At 37.4% G+C, this 9,192-nt stretch overlaps 1 protein-coding gene across 2 annotated transcripts in view; it reads left to right on the top strand.

The window, feature by feature from the left end:
• The first annotated feature begins 2,133 nt into the window (after window positions 1-2,133).
• MAP2K4 (mitogen-activated protein kinase kinase 4) overlaps window positions 2,134-9,192 on the top strand; it is a 72,501-nt gene continuing 65,442 nt past the window's right edge. Inside the window, exon 1 of one of the 2 annotated variants that reach the window (XM_011965677.1) lies at window positions 2,134-2,326. The gene's annotated coding sequence lies outside the window, so the exon portion shown is untranslated. The remainder of the gene's footprint in view (window positions 2,327-9,192) is intronic. The other variant, XM_011965678.1, reaches the window with a different exon arrangement.

Below are 9,192 nucleotides of genomic sequence, written 5' to 3'. Positions count from 1 at the left end.
TTTGCTTCTTCTTAGGACCACTGGTACAGAGAGCACTGCAGGTTTACACAGATGAACCTTTTTCCTGACTGAGGAGCTGCAGAAGTCAGATATAAGAGGTGTATTCCTTGGGGTTTGAATGGATGCCAGAAAAGGGGAATTGGAGAATGGCTGTAGGGATATCTCATAGAGTCCAGGGAGAACATCAAAGCTTTGGGAGCAAGTCATAGTTGCCAGAAACCAAAGCAATCCAGTACGTGTTCTTTCATACATTTAGCAAATGTTTGTTGAATGTCTGCCTTCTGCTAGTTACTATGGTGTGGGCATAGGTATTTCATGTTGAAAAAAGAGATGTGATTGTTACTTCATGAAGCTTGAGATTTAGAGGTAGACAAAGATGTGTGTGTGTGTGTATAAAATTATAATCACCTACATGCTATTAAAGGAAGAGAACCAGGTGCTAATGAGAGAATGAAATATGGGCCTAATTTAGAAGGAGGGTGGTGAAAATGTAGTCAGTGAAGGCTTCTAAACCTGAGTGAATTTTACTAGATTTGGGGGAGGGATTGATGAGTGTTCCAAGTGGAAGGAATAGCATGTATTTGAAATTACCAAGGTGGGAAATATTCAACTTGTCATGGAATGGAAGGAATGGCAGTTCACATGGAAGATGACTGAATGAGAAAGGAAAAACAAATTTAGATTAAAGTTGTAGAGACAGTTAGATATGGAGAGATGGGCCACATAATATAGGGCCTTGTAGATAAAGAACTGGATGACATCCAAAGTGTAGTGGGGAGCTATAAGCAGTTGAGTGATTTACAATCTAAACTGATTATTTACAGTCTAAAGTAATTATTCTGGCTGCTGTGTGACATATGTATTGAAAGGAGGTAAGAATATAGGGAGACCTGATAAAGCTGTGGTAATATAGCTAAAGCATAATAGTCATCTATTATGACTTTAATAATATTAAATTGATGACAGTTGAGGTAGAGGCTGTGAAGAAATTTTGGAAGTAATTAATAAATATTGGTGATAATTTATAGATGATGACAAGGAGGAAGATGTTCATATATAGTGACTTGTAGAATTCTGGCTTGAATTTATGGGTTCAGCTGCGATCACTGTGATGGAGACTACTGGGTATGGAGCATCCATAAATGGGGGTCATAGGGCAAGATTGAGTTTTAGATATACTAAGTTTGAGATACGTGTGACATATTTTATTAGTGATATCAAAACATATATATATATAGTGTGAGTGTATATATGTATGTGTATGTGTACATGTGTGTCTGTGCTTTTGTGCATGTATCACATACTGTGGTGTTGAAAATATGAGTCTGGTGCCAGAGGTGAGGTTGTAGATTGAAGATAAAAAGTTGAGAATTGCTGGCATATAGATGAAAGAGTTGCCTAGGAATAGAGAGTGAGAATGTATTTTGATGAGAAAATTGGGTCCAGGGCTGAGCCCCAAGAAAATCTAACATTTAGAGGTTGGATAGAAGAGGAGGGACAGGCAAAAATTAAAAGATGCTTGGTAATTAGGAAGCAAACTGGTAGTATGTGATATTATAGAAATCTAGCATTGTTTCAAAGTGCAGTTGGGAAGGAATTATGGTTGGCTATGTCTAATGTTCTGAGAATGCTAGTAAAGCTACCCTCTTGGCAAAAGCTCCCAAGTTATACTTTAAACTACTCTTAATTTCTTACATACTTGGGAAGAGGTTTTAGCTGTCACTGGAAATTGGAGCCTAAACAGGGAAAGGATCTCATGAAAACATGTAGCCTATAGATTTAGGGCCGTTTTGCTTACCTTTTCTTGAAGAAGCATAGCCCAGAAAAACTGTTCTAAGAGTAAACTTTGAGTACAACTGACACAGGATCAGCTCTTAGGAAACAGTCAATAGCAGCGTGATGCAAACATGAATGTTCGTCTTGTCCTCTTTAATGTTACTCTTTTCCGTGGTGATAAAACATTTCTTTGTATTTTATAAATCAGTACTACTTCAAAATAGTGCAGACTTATCTAATTTGTCTAATACATTCTGTTCACTAAATATGAATATCAGAATTTGAAATTTTCTATTTACAGTGTTTGAGCCATTCTTCTGGACTTTTCATTTTTCAGTTCTTCCTTTTGCCTCATCTTAGATCACAGCAAAGATACTCATTTGTTAGTAGTGCCAGGAAGCAGGCAGTTTCCATGGTAACTGACAGACCGAGTTTACTGTGGAAATTTCCGGAATTAACAGAGCTGCATTGCAGAAGGATGCATAAAGCAGTATTCATCTAGAGATCGTAACAGTACGGACACAGAAGAACAGTTGCAGTGGTGTGCAGGGTATGTCTTACCTTTATTTTCCTGTCTAAGGAAGATTAGTCATATATGTGTGTGTGTGTGTGTGTATATATATATATGCTGAGGAGACAGTAAAACAGCTTGGGGCATTTTAGTATATGCTGGCTTGATAGAGTCAAAGTTGCTTAGGAAAAAGAAGGAAGAAATGATTTGGGAAAGAAGGTATATTTGATAGCATTGGGAAGAAATCAAGATCAGATGATTGAGGTAGAAGAATGTGATAGTGAAATAAGAGGAGAAAACATACTTCAAACTAATTAAATAATAAAAGGTTCTTACAGATAGCGGTTCTAGGCACAAGAAGATATTTATTTATTGAAGGAAAATAGTAGACATTGTCAAGTTTGAGAAATCAAGTTCTCGTGTCCAGGAAGAAGAAATCTGTTAAGATAATTACCTATTACTTGCTGAAAGATAGGTAGATATGAGAGATGTCCAAGATATTAAACAAGGAGGTTTGCTGACATCTTAGTGTACTTACCTCAGTGATGAGAGAATCCTAGGAGGGTTTCTGCCCCTAATTCCACTCCCTGTTGATTGGTGGGGGATTTTCAAGAAAAATTCTGAAATGTATCTTGAGATTAAATTCTGGAAACAAAACTATAGGATTTGGGCAGATAATTGAAGGTGCCTGTCATACAGAGCATAATTATAAATTTAAAAGAAAAAGGATATAGAAAATAGGATTTAGATTATTTGCATGATAGGTGCAATTTAGGTTGCTAGGTATCATTTGGTATCATTTATATCATGTAGTCAGCAAACTACAGCTCATGAGCTGAATCCATCCTGTTTGCTTGTATTTGTAAGTAAAGTTTTATTGGAACATAGCCACACCCATCCCCGCAAAGCCTAAAATATTTGCTATCTGGTTCTTTACAGAAAAAGTTTGTAACTCGTGATTTAGATGGTGTACTGGATTTTTCAAGGCTTCTGTGAGATTACCACAAACTTGGTGGCTTAAAACAACAGAAATTTATTCTCTCACAGTTCTAGAGGCCAGAAATCTGAAGGTGTTGGCAGGGCCATGCTTCTCCCGAAGGTTCTAGGGGAGGATCCTTCCTTTCTTTCAGCCTCTGGTACTGCTGCTCTTCTTTGGCTTGTGGCAGCGTAACCATAATCTCTATCGCCTTCTTCCCCTGTGTCTGTCTTGTGTGTCTGTATCTTCTCCTTTTCTTTGTTTGGTCTCTTATAAGAACAGTCACTTTATTTAGTGCCCACCTAATCCAGAATCTCTTTTTTGAGATCCTTAATTTCATCTGTAAAGCTAGGTTACTTTCTGAGATTCTGGATGGACATATCTTTTTTGTGTGTGTGTGCAGATGGTATTGAAGAACTGGGTTTTGGCTTAAGTCACATTGTATATTAGGGATAGCCAGTTCTTAGTGTTTCCTTTGACCTGCTGGAGAAGATATTAAACCAGGTTTCAAAGGCAAGGTGATAGAGGCATAGTTGAATCAGAAGATAGCTTTTGTGACACAAACATAACCAGTAGAGTAAAGGGAGTACTAGAAAATTCACAGGAGAAAGACTACTAAAATATTCTCAGAAAGCTGATGAAGACCGGTGCCTGATGCTTCATATCGTTCTCTTCTTGTCTCTTCATATTTTTCTCCACTTAACTCCCACCTCCAAAAAAACAACAACATGAATTTGAAATTTTAATGAAAAATAGTTGGCACGAAAACAAAAATCACAGTTTTGAGGGATGGCTCATGGCTAAATTATGGCACCGGGAAATATATATATGATTCAAAAGAAATAGATTTAATAAGCAAGTAGAGGAGTGGCAGTGTAGAAAGTATACACCAATGTAAAGCCCAGTGAACCTGAGACTTGGCTGTTGTTGAGAGCCTTCTTGTCATTGTGGGAGTATACAAACTGTTGGCCTAGGCAGGAGAGAAGGTCTGTGATATTTTTCCTCTTCTCATATGGGCATATTTGTAAACCATAATAACAGTGGTAGATATCTATCTTTGCATTCCCTGGAAGTCTCATTTACGATATTTGGGTATATTCTGAAATGTTTAAAAAGTGATGAATTCACATGGTGAAGAATCAAATAGTAGGCAAGGGATTCCAGTGTAGGTGCTGGAGCTGCAGAGAAAAGCCACCTAATATTGCCTATATTCTCACCTGCACACTTTGAAATGAAACTTCTGATACAGACTTTATGGAGATGATCATCAGAAGAATTAAACAAATGGTTAATCCAAATTAGGGTTCACTAAGAGTAAGTAAGCAGTACCAAACTAGCCTAATACACTTTTTTGAGAGTGTTACTAGGACTGTAGAGCAGGAGTTTGGCAGAGACTAGGTGTATCTTGATTTCAACCTTCATGGGCACAGAGGAGGAAGACGAAGCCCAATACAGTATTTTCAGGAAGTTTCTTAGAAGGACAAGAGTGAAGTCCGCGTTTTCTTTCTAATCAAATTCTGTTAGTCTGTGACCATGTATATTCTGAACACCAAATTGGAAGCCATGGGAATGAAAGTTTTTATTTTCTTCCTTTAGCAAAACATTTGAATTGTCTGCCTAAATAGCTTCATAGAAAGACGCAAATTCCCTTGAATCCAACTACAACTAGACTTTAACTCTTAATTTTTCTGTTAGTATCATGAGTATATGATAACAATATCATAAGGAACTAGAATAAAATCAGGTGTAAAGCATAGATTGGGATTAAATTAAGCTGGTTGATCATAGTTCACATGTACAGGCTAAAATTTAAGCAGTATAAGGTACTCATGAATACCCTAGATTTCAAGTCTTTGTATGATGTAAAATAAATGTGTCTATATATAGAATTTATTTCTATAAAATTGGTTTCCTTTTCTCGTTGACATGTTTAGGTAAGTGTCTCAAAAATAATAAAAGTAAGCTTGAGGATGTTTAATAAGTAGGTGTTCAAAACACAGCTCACATAGTAATAGTATTAAGAATTAGCTAACAGATCACAAATGAAAAGTCGTGAGACTCTTGGTTTTTAATTTGCTTTAAGAACTAAATTTCTGACTTTGTAAAAGCAATTTGAGGTTTGTAGTGCAAAATGATATATGAGTAGCAGTGTCCTGCTAAAATATTTGTTAAGAAACATAGATGAAAATATGAAACACTGAAAATTAAGATAACTTAACTCCCTATAGGATCTAATAATGGATTCTAATAGTAACACAGCCAGAATAAGGAAAATTTTTACCTAGGGTTTCTTTTATAGCAGAGGCTTCATCCCTTTTCATGTTTATTTCTTCTCCTGCCCATACTAGTAACTACCAGAAAAAAACTGGAGAGGGATGGGAAGAGGGAGGAGAAATGGATGCTGACGAATTTTATCTGGGAAGTGTGGTCATTATGAGTAAAGTGTTCTAGGTGGAAGTAGAGAAGGATTGTAGTAACAGTATAGTGCTGCTGTGCTGCCCAGTATAGACTTAGGATTGTATTTTTATGTTGCTGTTGTCGGTTCAGAATACGGTATTAGAGACCAAGGAAGTTGGAAAGAGGAGAATTTACCATGGGAGCAATGAGTGCTCTAATTCGTAATATACTAGATCTAGATATCTCAAATCTGCCTTTGAACCATAGGCATGTAATGGGCAAATCCCTATCAGACAAGTAGAGTGCAGCCCAAAGATAATCTTCTTTTTCTTTCTCTCCTTCTCTCAACAGTTTTATCGAGGTATAATTGGCATAGAATAAACTGTATATATTTAAAGCATGTCATTTGCTAGGTTTTGACATATGTGTACATCTGTGATGCCATCACCATAGTCAAGTTAACATATCCATCATTCCCAGAATTTCTTCCTTCTCGTTGTAGTGGGTTTTTTTGTTTTTGTTTTTTGTTTGTTTTTTGAGATGGAGTCTCACATTGTCGCCTGGGCTGGAGTGCAGTGGTGTGATCTTGGCTCACTGGGAACCTCCGCCTCCTGGATTCAGGAGATTCTCCTGCCTCAGCCTCCCGAGTAGCTGGGATTACAGGTGCCCACCACCACGCCCAGCTAATTTTTGGTATTTTTAGTAGAGACAGGGTTTCACCGTGTTGGCCAAGCTGGTCTCAAACTTCTGACCTCGTGATTCGCCCACCTCGGCCTCCCAAAGTGCGGGGACTACAGGTGTGAGCCATTGCGCCTGGCCTCTTGTTACAGTTTTTATGTTTAGACATTTGATTTGGTTATTCTTTCTCTCTTCCACATCTATATTTAACATACTCTATCTATCCTTTAGTTTTTTAATATATGGAACGTAGTAAATGTTTCATTGTCTTTATTAATTCTGGTATTTTTGTCATTTCTGGGTCAGTTTCAATTGATTGATGTTTTCCTCTTCATTACGGGTCATGTTTTTCTGCTGTTTTGTGTACTGTGGTCATTTTAGATTGCGTGCTGGGGATTATTGTGTGATGGCTGTTTTTGTATTTTCATGAATGTTTTTGAGTTTTGTTCTTTGGTTAAGTTACTTGGAGATACTTTGATCCTTTCAGGTCTTGCTTTTTAGCTTTCGCAGATGAGACTACTCTAGAGGTAATTTTGCCTCACTAGTAAGGTAAAATCCTTCTAACTACTTTGTTGGATTCCAATCAGGAAGTTTTCCACTCCAATGGCTAAGAATAGGAACTGCCTTGTATGAGCCTGGGTATGATTCCCTCTTAATCCTTTTAGGTGGCTGCTTCTTCAGGCTTGTATAGGTTCCTCACAATCATCCACTGATCAAGGAGGGCCCTCTGCATATCTGTGGGGTTCTCTTTCTGTGTAGCTCTCTCTTATCCTGTACTCTGCCATGTGAACTCTGGCTACATTGGTCTCCCTAGATTCCCAGATCCTTGTCCTCAACACAAGGGCACTGCCAGGATCTGCCTAGATCCCCCTCCCTGTATCACAGTTGGTGAACTCTTTAGGCAGTAAGCTGGGGACAATTGTAGGGCTCATCTTACATATTTCCTGTCTTTCAGTGTCTGCTGCCCTTTGTTTCCTGATGATTTCCAGTGTCTTCCAGATTGCCTGTACATTCTGTTTTTTTCAGTTGTTTTAGGTATGAGGGTAAGTCTGTCTCTTGATACTTCATAGTAGGACAAGTGAAGGTGCCATATTGACTCTCACTGTGAGACGGAAACAGGAATTGTGGAACTAGGGAATAATATCTTGAAGACTTTGAGAAAGTGCATCTCCAAACAAGATATCTTGCAGGATTCAAAACAGTTTCTTACAATAGTGACTGACATTCTTAATACAGTGAAAGAAGTCATGGCGTTTATAAAAATGGATTGGAAAAATCTCAAGGAGAAAACAGACTGGATGGATAGGCAGCAAGATTATAGAAAAGGGACAGATGAGGGAAAGACATAGCTAGGGACCTGAAAAGCACTGGTAGAGTGAAATCCCTTTTGATGCAGTTGTGAATATAAATGATACTACACGACAGCAAAAGAATTTGAGGGCAGTCATTGATTTGAAAGCATACCAATTACTGAATTTCTTAAAAATATAAATTCATAAACACAAGGGAAGGTAAACCACAAACTGGGAAAATATTTGCAATGCAGGACAAGGGTTGATGGTGTTAATAGGTAAGGAACTTGTTAGTAGAAGCAGCGATAACAAAACAAACACCTGGGCTAGGAAGGCTCAGGGGTGCCATCTTAGTCAGTTAATCATCAGAAAAAAAGACACATTTGTTCACCAGATAGCATAAGAATGTTCAACCCTAGCAGTTGAAAAGAATGATCTAACTCTAACACTTTTCAAATTGGCCTGAGGAAAAAGGTGCTGTTGACTAAGTACAGTGGGCACCTTTTGGCTGATAGTACTCCTAAATCAGTGCAGGCTTGGTACGCAGCCATTCCAGTAGTGATACCAATTATTTAATGACTGTGTTAAAATATGTTAAGTGAAATCTGTAAGCAGTAGGTATAATACGCTATTTTTGCAACCTATTCCCATAGTATAGAAAGATACAAAGTAATATGTACTAAATTGTGAATATTGGTTTTTTTCTGGATTATGATTGATTTTTCCATTTTCCTTTTTATCTTCTACCTTTGTAGCTTTAGGAGGGATTTTAGATTCGGTAATCCAGTTGGAAAAAGCAGTTCAAGTTCTGGTCCTGCTGCTGAATTTGCACAGCAAACACACTGCATCTAATAGAGGGTAGGGGTGAAGGTAGACGACGTGGCTAGAGCTGTCCTAATAACCGTACTTGACTGGCCACTGTATTTCTTTAAAAAAGCAAGGCTACCTGCCTATTTACGAAGTCCCAGGCAGCTTTATTAGACATTGTATAGAAATACAGCTTTTCTCAGTGTCCAGTCTGATTGATGTTCTGGGACATTATGTCACGGTTCTTTGTGTGTTTGTGTGTTTTTTTAATCTGTAGGATTTCAGAAATTTCAGACTAGTAAATTAGTCTGGGTCAATGAAAGGACAACTAAAAAACAATAATTTTAATTCAGTATTAAATTTAGGTTAGCAGATACATTTGTCATTTCTAGCCAGAAGATAACAATCAGGAAAGATTTCAGTGCAAATATGTAGGCTTAAAAAAATTAGTTTTCAGATTTTAATCTAACAAGATAAATCTCTGATATCAAAATATAATTTCTATACATTGAATTGTACTTTAATAAGGCCTGTATTATATGAATTCATGCCCTATATTAAGTATTCTATCTATAATCTTGCATGTTTTGAAAAAGTTAGGATCATTCATATTTCACTTCTTTTGAATGTCTGTGACATCTGTGGCAGTTTTTCCGGGTGTATGTGTGTGTGTTTTCTCTAGAACGTGGAACTGCTAAGTCTCTGGGAACCAAGAATTATTAGATGTGGAATAGTAAGGCTCTGAAATCAGGGAC

The sequence above is a fragment of the Mandrillus leucophaeus genome, unplaced genomic scaffold, assembly GCF_000951045.1.
Source record: "Mandrillus leucophaeus isolate KB7577 unplaced genomic scaffold, Mleu.le_1.0 Scaffold732, whole genome shotgun sequence".
In the NCBI taxonomy this organism is placed as follows: Eukaryota; Metazoa; Chordata; class Mammalia; order Primates; family Cercopithecidae; genus Mandrillus; species Mandrillus leucophaeus.
Note: the sequence above shows the minus strand (reverse complement) of the source record. Positions and strands in the feature narration are given on the sequence as shown.